This window comes from Galleria mellonella, unplaced genomic scaffold (genome assembly GCF_026898425.1).
Source record: "Galleria mellonella isolate WM207_F2 unplaced genomic scaffold, CSIRO_AGI_GalMel_v1 utg2721, whole genome shotgun sequence".
Lineage (NCBI taxonomy): Eukaryota > Metazoa > Arthropoda > Insecta > Lepidoptera > Pyralidae > Galleria > Galleria mellonella.
The window spans coordinates 103,709-123,111 of record NW_026442063.1 but is presented as its reverse complement, the minus strand read 5'-3'; the positions used below and the strand labels follow the sequence as shown (position 1 = coordinate 123,111).

General features: G+C 35.1%; 1 protein-coding gene across 2 annotated transcripts in view; it reads left to right on the top strand.

Moving 5' to 3' along the window:
- The first annotated feature begins 6,246 nt into the window (after window positions 1-6,246).
- Window positions 6,247-19,403, top strand: part of LOC113522928 (FMRFamide receptor-like) — a 106,399-nt gene continuing 93,242 nt past the window's right edge. For both annotated transcript variants that reach the window (XM_052895362.1, XM_052895360.1), the window contains exon 1: window positions 6,247-6,585. The gene's annotated coding sequence lies outside the window, so the exon portion shown is untranslated. The remainder of the gene's footprint in view (window positions 6,586-19,403) is intronic.

The following is a 19,403-nucleotide window of genomic DNA, read 5'->3' as shown; positions in this document are numbered from 1 at the left end:
TAATTATCATCATATTAGCTTTTAGTTGTCCACTGCTAAACATAGGCCTCCTCCTTGAGGGGTTTTGCCAGTAGTTGCCATGTTTGGCCAGAGGGTTGGCAACCGTAGTTAGGCATTAGACTTGTTTTATGAGGGACGCTGTTGCCTATCCCTCGCCCTTCCTTAGTCAACTCTTACAACATCCACGGGAATGGAAGGGGTGCTGGGACCACACTGCTTATTTTTAGAGTACTAATCAGTAATGATTTTGTAATAATGATGGATGTTGCTGCAGAGCAAAATGTACTCACCCTGTATAATTCGTAGTTATATGATTTAAACTTATATACACCACAGTGTAAAAACAACCAGTGGCACAATGCCTTTGTTCTTTAGACTGTGGTTACGCAGTCATCAAAGTGGATTGCGTCAATTACTAAATAACTCCACAGCGATTACCATTTAGTCAGAATAAGTACCAACATTTCAGTGAAATATGCAAATCCATAAAGAGATAAAATGGCAACATTGATGCCATTACCCGAGCCGACTCTCTCCGGCCCCCGTCTCAGCACTCGCACAAAGCGAAATAGATTTACATATCGGAAGGTCAACTTTTATGATCGCGCTTTATCGCAGCTCCATCAGCCAGGAGCATCCACCCACTCGTCCGATTCAGAGACTACTAGCTGCTAAAATCACCACAGATATCGTTATGCTAAGGCGGTGCGGCTTACTTGATCTCCATTTAAGCTTCTAAGAGTAGGAGGTTCTAAATAAGTTTGCGCTTTTATGCGGCTACGCGATTGAGTCAACAGTTTGGAAAAAAATTTCATAATTGTTTTGCAGCTAACTCTCGGCTTGGTTTTACGAGTATATTAATTTTAGGGTTGAGGAAAAGAGACAAATTATAAGAACCATTGAAGTTAGAAGAGAGAAAATGTTAGGACACTTGATTCGACACGACGAACTTATAATATTATAATTGAAGGTAAGATAAAAGGAAGGCGAAGAAGGGGGAGAACAAGATATAGTTACATCAAGCAGATCAAGGAAAAAGTTGGTGTCGTGTCGTATCAGGTGAAGAGACTCGCTAAATATGGTAATAAGTGGCGAGAGCTCCACCGACAAGATCACAGTTCTTAAATAGGAAATAAAAAAAAATTAAGCTGCTTATTTTTTTGATGAAGCAAGAAACTTGTGGAACCAAATCTGTGTTCTAAACTCAAATATTTTTAATTTAATGTGTCTGAATATTCTCCGATATATTAATTGTATTGTGGAGCAAAATGTACATGTTTTTTACTTTCATATTTATTTTGTAATTGTTACGTGTGATTACGTTTGCGTAAATGACTGAAATTTTGCAGCTAATGAGCAACCTCGTGTGGGAGACGCAAAATAACGCGTCATACTTCTGAATTACGTTTATAAAGTTTAAAGCTAATTAGTACTCCCTAATACATGAACTATTTCGCATCTAAAAATGCATTTAGGACTTTGAAAAGTAGAAATATGCACTCATTCTCGCTTTGTCTGTGATACAAATCGTAACAGAATTAAAAAATACACAGTTTGCGTTTGCATTGTATTTTCTCGTTATCTCGAGATCGCTATTTTATCTGAGAGATATCATAAAGCCATCTCAGGCATGTTGACAATGTTTGTATAATATCTATCCGTGTTGACCTCCACGAAATGGTACGATTTACCGTGCCTTCCAGTTCAGTGGCTTATATGGTTCCCGAACATCGGGATTGATTTTATTTTATTACCCTAACTTTGATAAATTTGCGAAAATATTTATTTACGGGCAGCCAGGGAGCCTACATGCAAAACATACATTATATGTATATAATACTAGCTATACACAAGGTTTCGTTCGTTTAACTAGAACGAATAAAATGACCTTATTAAATAGTAGCCTATATTCATCTTCAAATTTAAATCATATTTATTTAAATAGACTCGTTTATAAGCACTTTTAAATCGTCATTTTTATGAATCTATTGCAGACATCGGAATATTCTTATCTGCTGAGAAGAACTCTCAATAAATTCAATAGTTACTCTTTTAAATCTACGTTAAGATTTATTTAGTAAGTATTTATTTTAATGTATTCGTACTATAACGTTATTAGGTTTAGGTTACTACGTTGTTGTATGAAAATATAGAATGAATTGTTACTCTTTTCCACTTTGGGTGTTGCTGGAAGAGAAATCTTGTAAAGTTAAGCTCACCTTTGTATAATACATTTGATTTCTACTGTCAAATTTCCGTATGTATTTTATAAAATATTAAAATATTTTATAAGATATTGATTAAATAAAGAGTGAATAAAGAATAAAGACTTATACTTGGCAGTCGCTTAAAAATAGAATCTATGGTAATACCGCCGTCGACCTACGCTTGCATCGTGTATTGCAGTGTTTTTCAATCTTTTTCATGACGCGATCCCCTTATTATGTAAAAATATCTTGATACTTCCTACTCTCCACGATTTCGAATGTGTATGAATTTTATTTTAGTGCAATTATGAAATTAATTATAAACACATGTATTTATATTCACAGTTAGGTATGAATAAAATAAATAATACATAATAAAGTATTTAATACAGACATGTAATCGATGTCTGTTATAGATACTTCATTATGTATCATTGATTGATTGATATATTTACGAAACTGTTGATTTTTCACTGCTTCGCGACCTTCCACGACCCCCTTGTTAGAGGCTCGGGGAGCCCCCGAGGGGTTGCGACCCACACATTGAAAAACACTGGTGTATTGTGTCCGTTCGTGACCCGCCGTTGCCGTCAAATATTTGTTGCCCTCTAATTTAACGCATGACAAATATTTTATTTGCAAGTGTACACATAATATAATTATTTTAATATATTCACTCAATCACACATCCGCTACTGGGATTTGATCATTATATTATGTAATGAACGTGCTCGCGACTGTATCTCCCGATGGGGCAGTCTGAGCCATCACCTGATTTGGTGGCGAACGTAATACTCGTACTTGACACGTTCATAATACGCGGAGCATATTTGAATTTGATATGGTAATTTATTAATAGTGTTTTCGGTCACCAGAAAAATAGTCGAGAAATTTAAATATATAATTTATATCTTTAAATTATTTAAACATATATATTACAAATTCCCAATTAAACAATATTTCTTAATAATATAATATAATTAAACATTTTTCCTGGATTCCTGAGATATATATTTCTGATCTAGTTTAGGGTCCACTCTCCCACAAGTTGTACAGAGTATTGCATTTATGCATTTATACATATATAGTTGTATATTTTAATGTAGCTGTCTTTTTCTGTAAAATTTGTGAAGAAAATAAATAAATATATTATTAAATCTATTATTATTATTATTCCTAATTTCTTTGTCGTGTAAATACACGATTTTTTAATAAAACTAGTTAAAGCAACTAATTACATAGTATGAAAGTGACGTGAAACTAGCGTGACTAAAGTTCGTATTGAGTTCCGCGTGCTCTGTAACTAACCGGAAATTTACAGAGCTCAGTCTCGTACGCTATGAGCTATTAAAACTATAGATCCTTCAAATTAATTTTACTTTAAAACCTCCATTCATGATAGAAACAGGTTCTCGATTCAGTTGTATTTTTTTAATGTTTGTTCCCTCTTAACTCCGTCGGTAGTAAATTGATTTGAAATTTTTTTTATTCTTACAGCTTTGTTCCATAGAAATTTTATTAAAATCAAAATGGCTCGTTTGGCCACAATTGATGTCGGTGTTTTGTGGAAAACAATTTCATTTTGTTTTATTAAAATTTTTACTTGAACAGTTTTGTTTTGCTTTGAAGGGTAAGATATATTTATTATATAGGGCAAGATGATATTGAAATTACAAAAAATGGAGGCATAAGGAAATACAGAAATCATTAGGAATGTCCAACGTATTTAGGGCGTCACAGGTGACTACAGTGTGCTTGTATTTTGTGATGACGGTATGTAGGTGACGGTTCACATTTTCCTTATAAAAAAAAAGTACTAATTTTTAACAAAATACATGAAAATATAGTTCTAAATATATTTTTTTTAATTTTATTACACCCCAGGGGGCAAAAGAACTTGCGACTCACCTGATGGTAAGTGACTATCGCCGCCCATGATCACCCACAACACCAACGGCATTGCAGGTGTGCTGCCGGCCTTTTAAAAAGGAATACACTCTTTTCTTGAAGGTTACTATGTCATATCGGTTCGGAAATACTGCTGCGGAAGTTGATTCCAAAGAGTGGTTGTGGGTGAAAGAAAGTGTCTTGAAAAACGCACGATGGAAGAGCGCCACTCATCCAGATGGTTGGGATAAAACTTTAGTTTATAGCGGGTTGTACGGTGGTGAAATTACGTTTAAATATAGTTTATATTAACATATATTTAGATTAAGAAGATGAAATCTGTGCGCCGTAATTCGGAGGATTCAATATCGACTTTCATTATCTTCGACAATATCCCGCATTCACCACAATAATACTAACATTACCGTTTGGGGTAGCTGCACTACAACACTACAGGTTCGTTATTTAATAAATTGATTTGAGACGATGCTAATGTAATATGGGATCAGCTATTAATAGTTACGGTTGTATTCAGTATCGTTATTAGATTTAAATTAAAATAAAATAGATTAGTAACTACAACTAATATTTATTTGTTTTAAATTTAAAATTAATTTTGATAAAAGAAGAAATAAATATTTTTATTCAAGTAAACTTAGATTGAAACATTTTTTAATAGCATATTTTTTTTCATTACCAAACGAAATTTCAAAACGAAATTTCCGCCATGAAGAACGGGCAAGAAATTCATCTGTTGCTTTTTTTTTTTTAAATTTTAATTGTAAAAATAATGAATTTGTGTGAATACAAACTACAAAGCAACATCAGATCATACAAAAAATTGTTTCTTTACATATGTTTCAATTGTAAATCTAATACGGATGATATCATTTAGCGTAACTCGCCCGTGTGATCAGCGCGTTGGTCGCACTCGTAGTATTTCCGTCTAAGACTTGAGATAACCAGCAATTAATTATACAATAACGTTTACGTAACAGTTGTCTTGAAAAGATTGCTTTCAACAATACAAAAAAAAAAAACAATAAGACCACCTTACTATACTTATACAACTCTATCGTTGCATTTATGGGTTCGATCCCCGGCCAGGTCATGATGGAAAACGATCTTTTCCTGATTGTCCTGGGTCTTGGATGTTTATCTATATATGTATCTATTATAAATATAGTATCGTTGAGTTAGTATCCCATAACACAAGTCTAGAACCTACTTTGGGGCTAGCTCAATCTGTGTGATTTGTCCGTATATATGTATATGTATGTATGTATATGTATTTATTAATTGTCTTGTTTATTATATAATATAATGCAAATAAAGTATACTCCTTCGTTCATTCCGTTTTCTTATTTATTACTCCTCATACTTAAATGTATGAAAAAATAAAAAAAAATGAGATAGTGAAGTCCATATTGTTTAATATTAGCTTACTCACCACATTCTTTCAGTCTGATGATAGACACATACTTGAGGAATCATTCAAGGAAGGAAAATTATAAATATATTTAATTGTTTGAAGAGTGCAATATGGTAATTAAATTATATGGTACGAAGTCATAACACCTTAATCCTCAGGAATTTCGACGTATGAAGGGTGTCATGAGAGTATGCTGTGTCTATACTCTGTTATGTTCACAGTACTAATCATGTCTATAGGCGAAGGTTACCACTTTCCATAAGACGGCCTCTCAGCTTGTTTAGCATTATAGGTTGCTTAAGAAGAGTGGAATTATTTCTTTCCTTAATTATTATCAAGATACTGTTACCGCTCCTCCATACTCAATGCATGAATAAACGAGTCTTTTTACGAATATTTTATACGTGTATTACTTATTAACACTGTTTGGTCCCCTCTACGGTCACGAACTAGGATCGCTTTTTCCTATTGATATAAAAAATATCATATTTGATTTACAAAATTCATTAAAATGAATTGATCAGAAGATTAGTGTGTACGTATATAGTGGTACGGGATATTTAAACTTTAAGACAAAATTAATATACGAAAATCTTTCATGGGAACTGTATGGTGGTCCATGGTCCATGGTCTATGGTCTATGGTCCATGCCAGGGTGCAGGGTGTGCGGTGCGCGCGAGGGGCGGGCGGGGCGCGCTGTGTGGCGGCGCGCCGGCTTGACACACTGACGGACCGACCGCCGGCGCGCTACCACTCGCGACCTGCCGCCCGCGCTCGCCCACCCGACATCCACTTACAGCTAATACTACTGTCACTACCAAACTGCACCAACATAATACATGAGAATATTATTCTTATGCAAAGTATGCTATAAGAAGTACAACTGCAGTGCTCCGTGCCGACTGCGTGGCCTGTGAAAAGTTGCGCGCGGGAAAACTTTCAGTGAAGTTAGCGTGTGTGAACAGGTGATCAGTGTTGATGCATTGTGCACTTGTGCGCCTCTAGACCTCTGTATTGTCTCCACCGGGGAATACACCGCTTATTGCTTCATTATACTAGGTAAGTTTTTTTTTGTTAGTTTTTTTTTCACATATTTTATTTAATAGAAAGAAAAGGTAGGTAGGTAGGTCGGGTTTTTTTATAAAAGTATTTTATTTTAAAAAATAATATAAAATGTAACTTTATCTTAGTTTAAGTTTTTTTTTTAACAATGTTTTTAATATAAAATGCAATAGAATAACGAGCGCGGATTCAAATCTTAATCCAACTTTGAAATTTTTCAGTCACTCAGTAACTTATTTTGGAATATGATTTTTATATTAAAATATATTTTTTTTTGAGAAACTCATAAGACAAATTGTTCAAATGTATAATATGTATACAAACATAAAATTGGAACAAAGTTTTTTACAATTAACACGTAATGAATACTCGAAATTAGACCAAGTGCCAACATACAACGCTAATTATATCATAAATATTTTTAAACTTATTCTAATGATTTTATTATATAACTTCAACTTAATTGATAAATGATTTCTATATGCAATTTAAAGCGTCGTTCGCTCAAAAAGCGAAGACGTGCATCGTACGCAACACCGCGGCTCACCGCCGCCGCGCCGCGCCGCGTCGTCGCGGTATCGCTCTTAACCTTTGTCTAAAATTAACTTCCAAAACTGTAACTACACCTAATTCATTCAATAAAACAGACGTCTTATTACGAACAATAATTGTGCGATAGATAGCACGTGCACTAAATAATGAGTTGCCGAGCCTGACCTTTGAGCAGTGCAAACGCAAGCCAAATTGTCGTAGCAACATATTCGGTACGTACGGATACATTCCGCTAGCATTCGCTTTCCACTTTGTAACATTGTTTTTTCTTTTATCTATATTGAAATCTTTATAAAAACAATATAAGGCAGTTTTGAGATTTCAACTGTACACACAGATATATAATATTGATGTTTTCTTTTTTGTAATTAATATATTATTGTGGTCAAGTTTTTGATAACCTTTTGTCTGTAAATCAGTCGGATCGGAAACGTGATTAGTTGACTGGTTCAGCCATGAGTATAAAAATACAGTTATGCTTTAATTTTTTCTAATTCTTTATTGTACACAAACATAATGTTAAGAACAATTAATTTTAAACGTAATGTTATCTCAAACAAATCAGTCAATTGAGTCAGATATGAAATTGAAGAAGCGGTTTGAACTGGAATTCAGTCGTACAATTCCCGGGTTGTCATGAAACGTTTCACCGACTGAATTTAAACATACATTAAGGATGAAATGTTCTCAAATTGCGTACGCCTGATTATAAGATTTTTTATCATGTATCTTCTTCTTTGTGCCCTTATCGCATACCATTTGGTATCGTCGTAATATGTCAGCGTATTTTTCATCAAGTACATTTACTGTAAAAATAACATTACAACAAAAGCATTCGATGAAAGATCTGCCATTAAGACGTTGCAATATAAATACATTATTATTTTTCTTTGTTGATCGCAGCATCATAAAAATCACTTTTATTGCACCTCTCTAAAGTTTTATATATTTTTTAATTTATTTTTATTTAATCTAATTTAGTTCAGAATTGCTAAAGAAGTTATTTAAAAATGTATTCCAATCAGCTAAAGCAAATAGTACAACAGAAAGATAATCGCTTTTTCAAATCTTAGGTGTACTTGACCTCGATACAAAGACTTTTGTTGTACAAGTCGCAAGTCCGGCCCGTCATGGAGTACTGCTCTCATCTGTGGACTGGAGCACCTAAATACCAGCTGGGTCCTCTTGATTCGGTTTAAAGACGGGCTGTGAGAATTGTTGACGATCCCAAGCTCATAGGCGGTATCGAGCCCTTAAATCTAAGGCAAGACTTTGCCTCCCTTTGTGTATTCTACCGCTTGTATAACAGATTCTGTTCTGACGCATTGTTTAAATTGATGCCTACAGCCATCTTTTATCATCGCACCGCTCGCCATCGACAGGGAATTCATGCTCACACACTTGAACCTAAATGGTCACGTACAGAGAAATTTACTTCCACGAACGCTTAGGCTGTGGAATGAGCTCCCTGCCGAGGTTTTCCCTAGAGACAACAGTATGGGATTCTTCAAAAAGGGTATATTAAGGTTCTTCAGGGTCAGTATCGGGCACGTGATACCCCCAGTGTATCAGGCGTCCACAGGCTAGAGTGATCGTTTACCATCAGACTTGTATGCCACCTTTGTGATATAAAAAAAATCTAAATTGGTTTAGCAGGAACTAAGGGCCTTCTTACTAGTATTTTTTTTAAATGTTATAATAAGGGTTAAATTAAAATGTTAACTGCACTATTGATATACGCTGGCGAGGAACCAGTGTGGAAAAAATAAGGTAAGAATGAAAGCAGGTCAATTAGGCCATCGTGTCGAATTGCGCAAGAATTAACCACGATAGTTTTCTGGGAGCACCGCGTAAAAATTTACTTGATAGGATATATTGCTGTGGCAAAGTCGCACCAAACGGGATCCTTTGTACCTTTTTGTTTTCCGTGACAAAGAAATGGAAAGGAACTCTAAAAATGACTGTTACCTGATATGTGCGTCGATGGACACTTAAAGGTGTAGTCAAGTACGTCACGTCAGAGATTTTCATGTATAGAGAAAGCGGTCCAGAAACACTTGACACCAGAGGGAGACACCATCCTTGTAGTAATGGGGAACATTGAACAGTTTTATAAAGTATTCAATTGATTTTAGCTTCTCTTTCTCGTTTCGTTACGCCCTGTTTGACATTGAAAAATTTCTGCATTTTAATTTATAACAAAGCTCGTGTCTACCCTTTTAAAGCTTTTTTTAATTGTTCAATTCCATTAAGAGGTTTTAGCTGTATAATTTAATATCTGAATAAGTATTCAATGCAAAATCTAAAAACAATTGAAACAAAAACAAATTGAAAACATAAAGCTTTTCAATTCGATTTATTTTATTCGATGGTGCTCGGCTGCGGAGAATCAGACGCTGTCGACGAAACCGTAGTTTATTTCTCCCCTATATACGACCGAGTGAAGTGTACGCTTTTAAAATAACTAGTTATTTTAATATAAAAAGAATGCAATATTTATTATTATGACGATGCTTCTCACTCGTCTTTTGTATAATCTGCTTTTTCTTGTCTTGTCAGAATTGTAAACAAATGAATGAAATTGCTTATTTACGTAAAAATGGACATAAAAATAATAAACTGCAATAAAAAATAATTATTTACAACAGAAACGTTTTTAAGCTGGCAATTTGTTAATATTATTGACCGTTATTTCAATTATAAGTGGGCGGGGCCGGGTCGCCACAACACGCCTGTTAAATTAGTTTTTGACAGTTAATGACCGCTATATATTTATTTTATAATATCAGCATGTTGTCTCTCACTCCCACATATAATACGAATATAACTGCATCCTGTTTATTGAAAACTCTAAAAGTCCTGTAGGATGCAACTTGCGATCGACATCCAGAATAAATACCACTTATTCTTATTTCCATAATTCAATCAATCAATAAGTCATTTTTTTAAGGGTGAAAATGGTATGGTAACCCCGCCTGCGTTAATGGTATACGCTGGCGGAGCACCAGTGAAGGGTGATAGATGAGAATGAAAACAGGCCAGTTAGCCCATCATGATGAATTCATCAGGAATTAACCATGATAGTTTCCAGGGGGAACCGCGAGGAGGTCTACCTGGTTGGGTATATTGCTAGCAATGGGATTCTGTCTCCATCGCTAACAATCCCTTTCATCCCAGTCATTTATTTTATTACATTCCACCATACTTCTACCAAAATAATCAGAGCTTATACTCTGTAATGACAATGAATATGTAATGATAATCATGTAATGATAATTGTCCTTACTAATATTATGAATGTGAAAGTGAGTTTGATACTTTACGGCCTTACTGTCCACTGACTTAACTAATCACCATGAAGTTTGGTATACACGTATAGATACAGGATGTAGAAGGATATAGGGTACTTTTTATCGACAAAGTCGCCGGTAAAAGCTACATCTAAATAAAGTCTTTTTCCTTTTAATATACCTACAAAGAAAACTCATGAGAATTTTGTAATGTGCGGGGTTCGAAGCCGCGATCATCAGAAGATGAGAGAACGTTGTGTTAAACCACTATTAAAGTTAAATTAAAGACCTCACCGGCTACAAGTTTGTTTAACTTGTTTAAGATTTGATTCAATTAATACGAGTGTACTAATTTAACGGCCGAGTAGTCCACTTAACAAGAAACCTTTTCATCAATGTCTCCGCAGTCAGCAAGGAGGGAACAGTGTTTAGAAAAGTAGCAATTTAAAGAAATTTGTGAGCAATTTGCCGCGGTCGGCCGGAGTTGTGTCGCCGTCTCTTTGCTATTATTGTATACGACATTTAAAACTAACGAATCGTATTTACAATTTATTCATTTTGTTTGAGGAGATGTCTCTTTACAAGCTTTATCTATGTGATTATGTTTATTAACTTTTTTTATATACAACTTGGAATGATGAACAAGCTGAAGTCTACGTGATGAAAAGTTGTAGTCGCCGAATAGAAATGAGCTACACCACGGGCATCATGGACATTTCTCATATGTTGCTATTTTTGAGGTGTAACTAACTGAGGTTTGTTATTTGCCGTGTGGTCCCGGCATAGAATAGGCCGTCCTTTCCTTTCTCGTGGGTGTTGTAAGAGGCGAATAAGGAAGGACGTGGGATGGGCAGCAGCGTCCCTATTAAAACATCTTCAAAGGCTAACTGCGGTTGTTAATCCTCTTGCCAAGCGTGGCAACTATTGCTAATATCCCCAAGGGAGAGGCTTATATTCATCGGTGGACGGTTGACGGTTGATCTGATGATGATGAACTTTGTTGTGACTCCGTAATTGTAATTTGATTTCATATTTCGTTATATAGTAAGCATAATGTGCGGTAGAAGTTTCATTTCTAGCTGTTTTACCAGTAGATAATATATATTTGTCGTCTTGGTTACCAATACATAAAAATTCAATCATCATCGTGGAACATAAATTCAGATTAGATAGATAAAAGATGAAATAGAGAATAGAGCATATTAATTTTTTTTTTATACAACTCAGAATGACAAACAAGCTGACGGCCCACCTGATGGAAAGTGGTAAACGTCGCCTATAGACATGAGCAGTATTGAGCAATACCATGGACATAACAGAGTGTACTGTTTCGCCCATGATACCCCCCATTCCTGAGGACTCAGGTGTTATTCCTCTGTACCCAGTAAATTCACGCCATATTCCACCCTTCAAACCGAAACACAGCCATGCAAACACAACTGCTTCACGGTTGCAACACGAATGGGACAGAGGTACCCAAGCAATCGACTTTTGTACAAACTCTCCCTCTGGTAATATGTAGGTAATGTTTTTTTTTTATTTGAACTACTGATTATTTTACACTGTGTTATGGACATAATGATGTTGGATTAACGACTATAATTATACAGTGAAACAAAAGTAAGCATTTACCTAAAAGGGTATGTGCCTTATATGAGCTATGCACGTGATAGCTAAAGAGACGAATATACGGGTGGAACAGAACAATAGAAAGTCGGTCAAGAAACGGACCGTAACGACAGATGGCGGAGGAATGCTAGACGGCTCGATTACTGATCTAAGCACCTAGTATTCGTACTAGCACCTGTATACCGATATACAGTTTTTGGGATACGCTCAAATCTTGCAATGTGTATATTTGGGGATTTAGCAAAAAAAAAACTTTTCTATAATTGGCTCGGATTTGTCGCGGGTATTTTGCATCTGGTTCCTCATAGCACAGTGTATTCTAGCTCGAGGTGTGTTTGAATAGCATTTATTAATTTGGCAGGCGTATTTCAAGTTATTACAAATATCAGGCACGGTATAAAAGCTCGTTTTCGTTTGTTTAAGAAGAGTACAATGGTCGCATAATGAATTCCACAGCTTTGTTAGCTTTGTTGGCAATATAGCCTATGTGACGATCAAATATTAGCCTGTTGTAAATAATTATTTTCAGATCTTTAATACTTTCAGTCCTTTCAAGTACAGGATTCTTAATTTTATAATAAAAAAGGAGTACGATTTTAAAACTATTTTCGTAAGGTGATAGTTCTTAATTCATCTAATTTTTATTTTGTCTATGTGTTACTCGATTATATATATTATATTTTATTATTTGATTTGTTTATATTATTATATTTATTTGTGATACCAATTATATATATATATATATATATATATATATATATATATATATATATATATATATTCGATTATATACCTTTTTTTTTATCGGTGTAAATGGTATGGTAACCCCGCCTGCGCTAACGGGATACGCTGGCGGGGCACCAATGAAGGGTGATAGATGAGAATGAAAACAGGCCAGTTAGCCCATCATGATGAATTCATCAGGAATTAACCATGATAGTTTCCAGGGGCAACCGCGAGGAGGTCGACCTGGTTGGGTATATTGCTAGCAATGGGATTCTCAGTCTCCATTACTAACAATCCCTTTCCCCCCAATATTGACCATTATATTGTAAACTATTTGTTATTGGTAAAGTTTATATCTATGCTAGTTTCATATTTATTTTGTAAGTATTGAAATGTTTGTTGCTAAGTAAAATCGTCTTGTAGGAGACACGGTTCCGCGTTCTATATTCAAATAGCTACTTTCAATTTAATTACTAATCTAGTTTAATCAGTCACTGTTTGTTGAGCAAAATGTATTTGTGTATTATTAATTACAAAATGCAATCAGCTGCAAGTCTTAAATTTTCTCAAATTGGTGTCTATGAGTGCAGCCGCGTAAATGATCTCAGAGCAGTAGCTATCGAAGCACCCTACGCCTATCGCTTTCTCTAAATAATGTATATGCACGTATGTAGGTTTAGTGTGCGCCCCGTACTGATAGATAGGCGGTGTTGCTGAAATAATGCCGGTGTTATCCGCAGTGAGGCCCGTATGAAGACGAATGTGGCCATAATCCGATAACGCGTCGCCGCCGGTGCGGTGCGGCTGCGGCGACGGCGGCCGGGACGCGCTGCCAGATAGGCGCCGTTCTCCCCTCTCGCTGTTTGTTTACTTTTAGTAGTGGCCTTAAATAAGATATCAAAGATGCTGTAGATTGTAGCACTTGGTGACATTTACAATTCATATTTATAAGGAAGTATAAAGAACACGTATCTTTTCACTAAACCGCCGGAAAAGTAATTAGTAACAAGAAATATTTGACAATGAATATTGTAGAATTCTTTCTACAATATATTTAATACAATATTCACTATAAGGAATAATTATTCGTAGAATAAATTTTTTATTGTCTAAATTCTATACGTACATTCAGACACAGAAAAATTATCTAAAGGAAAACCCAATTGTTTTTTAACATCTGACCTTACCCGATGTGAAAAACTCTTGACAAGGTCATTCTATACTTAACTAAAGGGTCATATATATATATACAAAATTCATTCCGTTTGACATAAAAAGCAAACGAGCGAAAAAGACATTCGCTTCCGTTCGGCCGGTTTGCCACATAAAATACTATCCCATAAAGATAACATACGGTTTCCTTCATTTCAGCATCGATTTTTTTAACTTTGTAAATTATATGTTTTGCATGATACTGCTACAATTTGCAAGGGTGGCGCCCTCTAACGTAAATAATTGCTGTGCCCTCCAAGTTATACAAGCAAGATTAAGATGTGAATTTACATGCCCTCCGGAGCACGAAACATGTAATCATTTTTGGGTTATTTTAAAATAACCCAAAAATGAATTTGAAAAGTTCAGACATTAAGACTGGAATTCGATGTTGGCGCTCCCGAATCACAATCGGGAGTTATTATCGCTTTGTATGGTCCTGATTCATGTATTATATAACTAGTCCTGATAGATAGAAGCAAGTAGTATCCGACGTAACATTCTGCCACTTGATATTCTACTACAGATGCGAAGAAAAGCAGTTATTTATCCAAATAGTACCAACCAGGCTGCCTCGCTATCTACTTTACGTCTTCCATTTTCCTCCATATCAGCTGATTGCTTTTATCTTGAAAAATCAAACCCACAGGATCTTGTGTACCTACTTTCTTTGATTTGTTTCCTCGTCCAGTTCTGTTGATATTTAAGCCAAAAATCAACAACAATTATATAAGTTTTCATGCAGCTTGGTAGAAAGTGGTGATCGTAGTCTGTTGTCATGTCGGTACACCACAGCGGTGATCACACAAAACATTGTGAGGTTCATCATCACCATATCAGCTTTTAACTGTCCGCTGCTGAACATAAGCTGCCCCCTTTGGAGGTTTTGCCAGTAGATGCCACGCTTGTCAGATAGATTGGGAATCGCAGTAGGCTTTAGAGATATTTTAAGAGGAACGCTGCTGCCCATCCCTCGCCCTTCCTTAGTCGGCTTTTACGACACCCACGGGAAAGGATGCGCGGCCAATTGTGAGGTTAATAGGAGGGAATTATAGCGATAATTTAGGTAAAATATGATATTTCACCTGGGTGCTGCCATCTCTTGTCTATACTTATAAATTAAATCGTTCTGACGGTCAAAACTACTAAGTTTAAAATGTTGAAATTTGGAACATAGGCTTATTATAATATAAGTGCTCGTTAAAAAAGGATTTATTTTTTATTTTTAAGAGCTTTTACCTTTTTTAAGTATATCAAGTCCTATCGTTTCTTGTACTGAATTCCCAGGTAAGATTTTATCTTCTTTACGCATTCTCGGAGCAATTAACGGGCATCAATAATTTACAGAGATATTCAAAAATTTCTAATTAAAGATCAGCTAATAAAGATTGAATAAGTTCATTATTTAATCCATTTAGGTGAAAATGGCGCACTCATGCGCCTTCTTCATCTCTTCTTCTCATATTTCATCTTCTCTTTCTATCGAGTTTATACGATACTTTAACAGTGTATGTTGCGTATCATTGATGGTATCAGAAACTTGACAGTGGGGCGACTACGACCCATTTGAAGAGTAAATTATTTAAATGGGTAGTTTTTAATAAATGAGGAAATACTACATTACGCGTACAAGGCCGCAGGCAACAACTAGTAAACTATAAATTTTCCCCAGTTACTAAGCATTATAAAATTACTAGACTAAAATTGTTACTACTTGTGGACCCATAACTCCGTTAATATCTCCATTTAGGGAGACTTTGTACAAAAGTCGTTTGCTTGGGTACCTCTGTCCCATTCGTGTTTCAGCTATAAAGCAGTTGTGTTTGCATAGCTGTGTTTTGGTTTGAAGGGTGGGATATGGTGTGAATTTACTGGGTACAGAGGAATAACACCTGAGTCCTCAGGAATGGCAACGCATGGGGGGTATCATGGGCGAATCAGTATGCTCTGTTATGTCCATGGTACTGCTCATGTGTATAGGTGACGGTTACCACTTTCCATCAGGTGGGCCGTCAGCTTGTATGTCATTCTAAGTTGTATAAAAAAAAATTAGAAGAACTGTCCTGGGTAATAACTCTCAAACTGTAAGGTCCTGTAAAATTACAAAAGCGGTTGTAGTGACCGATATTAATTTTGATAGTACATTTGCTTTTGTACGAAATGTCTTTAAATGTATGAAATGAGTCGTGTTACTGGATCTGCTTATGGATATGGTGGCTTTGGTTGGTTTACTTGTTAAGCATTTAATAATAGTTGTAAGTTGTATATATTTGTTCCCTCCTTACTAATTGTTATAAATGTATTTGCCTATAAAATGATGTGTTTGCCTATAAAAAATGTTAAATTTAGTTCTAAGCTCCATAATATGTAAATATTTATCTATCTTGTGAAAACAATTGTTGGTGAACGTAAATAAATAAATAAATTACGCTACTCCTCATATTCATGCGTTGTTCCAAAGGACTAAGATGTTTATTTTAATGCGTAAAAATGGTATGGTAACCGCGCCTGTCCTATCGGTATACGCTAGCGAGGTGCCACTTAGTTATAAGGATGAAAGCAGGTTAGCCCTTTGTGATGAGTTTCTCAAGAAGCACGATCGTTTCCTGTTGTTAGATTCCATTACTAACAAATCCTTTCCCTCCAGGATTTGTAGTAATGGGATGATGACTAAGATGTTAAGCTTCTACATCGTGTAATTCGATCGTGTAAAAATGTATATATGTTAGTAACAATTTTTTTTTATACCACTTAGAATGGCAAACAAACTGACGGCTCATCTGATGTTAAGTGGTAACCGTCGCTTATAGACATAAGCAGTACCATGCACATAACAGAATATACTGTTTTGCCCATGATACCCCCCATGCGTTGCCATTCCTCAGGAGTCAGGTGTTATTCCTCTGTACCCAGTAAATTCCGCCAGTAAATAACGCCATATCCCACCCTTCAAACCGAAACACAGCCATGCAAACACAACTGTATCACGGTTGAAACACGAATGGGACAGAGGTACCCAAGCAATCGACTTTTGTACAAAGTCTCCCTCTGGTAAAAAACAATATTTTTATGTTATTTGATTATTTTAGTAGTAAATGCATCACCTTGTTACTTTTCTATTTTCCTCATGGTTGACGGCTAAAGAACGCCTGTGTATTTAAGTTAAATTAATTGATAAATAAATAATTTCAAATTTCATCTTTTCAACAGAAACACAGCTGTTTTTCATCATAAACACGAATAGGACTAAGACACCCACGGATACAATGTTGATACAGCCTCCCCCTGTTATTATTACTCGTACTTGTAAAATAAAGAAAAACGTTTTCTATTACTGATACTGAATTATATTCTTTATTCTGATTTATATTCTATTATATTCTTGATACTGAATTAATTTACAAAATGAATTAATTATATCAATTTAGTAACAAAAAATAACAAATCTCTGCTGACTATAGAATATTTACGTCCAAGAACATCGAAACTCTAGAAAAAATGGTAATGTCAATTATTAAGTGTTTCACTCATGCATAAACAACTAAGTTTGCTTTGTGCTCGTTCAGAAATTACATGTTTTATAGACGAGAGAATCCTAGTGCGTATTTTGGGGCTCCGTGATAGAAAGGAACCGTAATAGTGTTGACAAAGATTCGTAACAGACGTCACAGTAGCGAGTGACAAATAAACATAATTCCCATGGTTATCAGAAGAGAAGTGGTAGGCAATTTATTTTCATGCATATTTTTATTTATTTATTTATTCTTTGGACGTATTTGGACCTATTTGGACGTATGTCGACCAAATAGGCGACGTGCTGAAGAAGGGACAAATTAAAAGTACCCGTATCCGGCGAGCGTGTATGAAAAGATTGATGAATGTGGAAGAAGCGAAAGAGGTTTGTTTGAATCGAAGCATTTGGCGTTCCATTGTTTCTGCCTACCCTAATGGGAGACAGGCGTGACAGATATGTATGTATATATGTATGTTATTTATTCTCTATTGACCACTTATAAAAAATATGTCTGGTACAAAAGGCGGAATTAATACTATATAGCATTCTCTACCACTCAACCCAGTCAACAAGTCAATATTTTATATTATTTATATGTATAGCTTTTATAAAAATACTACATTCGCATTAGTATTATAAAAAAAATATTTTTATCAACTTGAATATATACATAAGTTTAACATAATTAGAATATATTAGTTGCGTGTTTCGTACATAAAGTATCCTATGTACTAACTGAGGGTATAACCCTAATGATGTAGTAAATTTCATTCAATCTGTCTAGTAATTTTTGCGTGAAAGAGTAACAAATATCCCTCTATTTATCTATCCATCGATCCTTACATGTTTTCGAATGTATAATATTAATAGGATTCAAATCTTTCATAAAAAAATATTAAAATAAATAAAGAAACCGAATTAAAACATATTGCGTAATTTAGAAAAGTAAACAGAGAAACTTTGTTTCATACTACGATTAGTTGGAAATACGAAATCTTTGTTAATTTTAAACTTTCGCGTTGTTTGCACTTATTTTAAATTAATAATGACTGCATCTTCTTCAGTTCTGTTTACTTCATTCCTGCCGTGACTACGACGTGGTTCAAGTCACATCGAAACGTCGGCAATAAAAATTAGGTACGCAAAATTAGGTATTTACCTGTAATTGCGTCGCGTTAAGTCCTGACTGTGAAATTAAGATATATTAAAATAATAAAAAAAGATGTTTGAATATTAGTTACTGTTTTGTTTGAAGCTCAGTATACAGATGGGCCGTATCTTGGGTTAACAAGCGTTGCTAATCATCACTTCCCATCTTAGATCGAGAATAATCGCGAGATACGTTATAAAAAAATATACTTCTTTCTAGTTGATTCACACGGGTGACGATGAATAAAGCGAGTTGTCAGTCAGACATCCCCAGGAAGTGGAAAAACGACACCCTCCGACCTCCATGTAATATGTATTACCTCAGCCCAAATACGGGGAAAGGAACTAAGTGTGTAAGCAACATCAAAAAGGAGATGGTTTTCAGTTCGTCCGTATTTTTTGCGCAATAACTTCGGGAATTCTGAACCGATTTACATAATCCTTTTTTGCAATCGATAGAGTTTACTTCATTGTTGGTTTCATAATAAATATTTTCAAGCAATTAAAATTGCTCTTTGTTACGTTTTCACAAGGTACTCCAAACAATTGATCCCGGTCATGCGAATAAAGTTAAAGAGGAAAAATAATACAAATAAGTCATTTGTCAATTGATTGCACGGAGGGAAAGAAAACAAATGTAAACAATCCTTTGATGATAGCTTATAACTGCAAAATCGAGTACTCGAATCCAATGTATTGCGTACAGGTATTAAATAGTGAATTTAAACTTCCAGCAAGTGTCA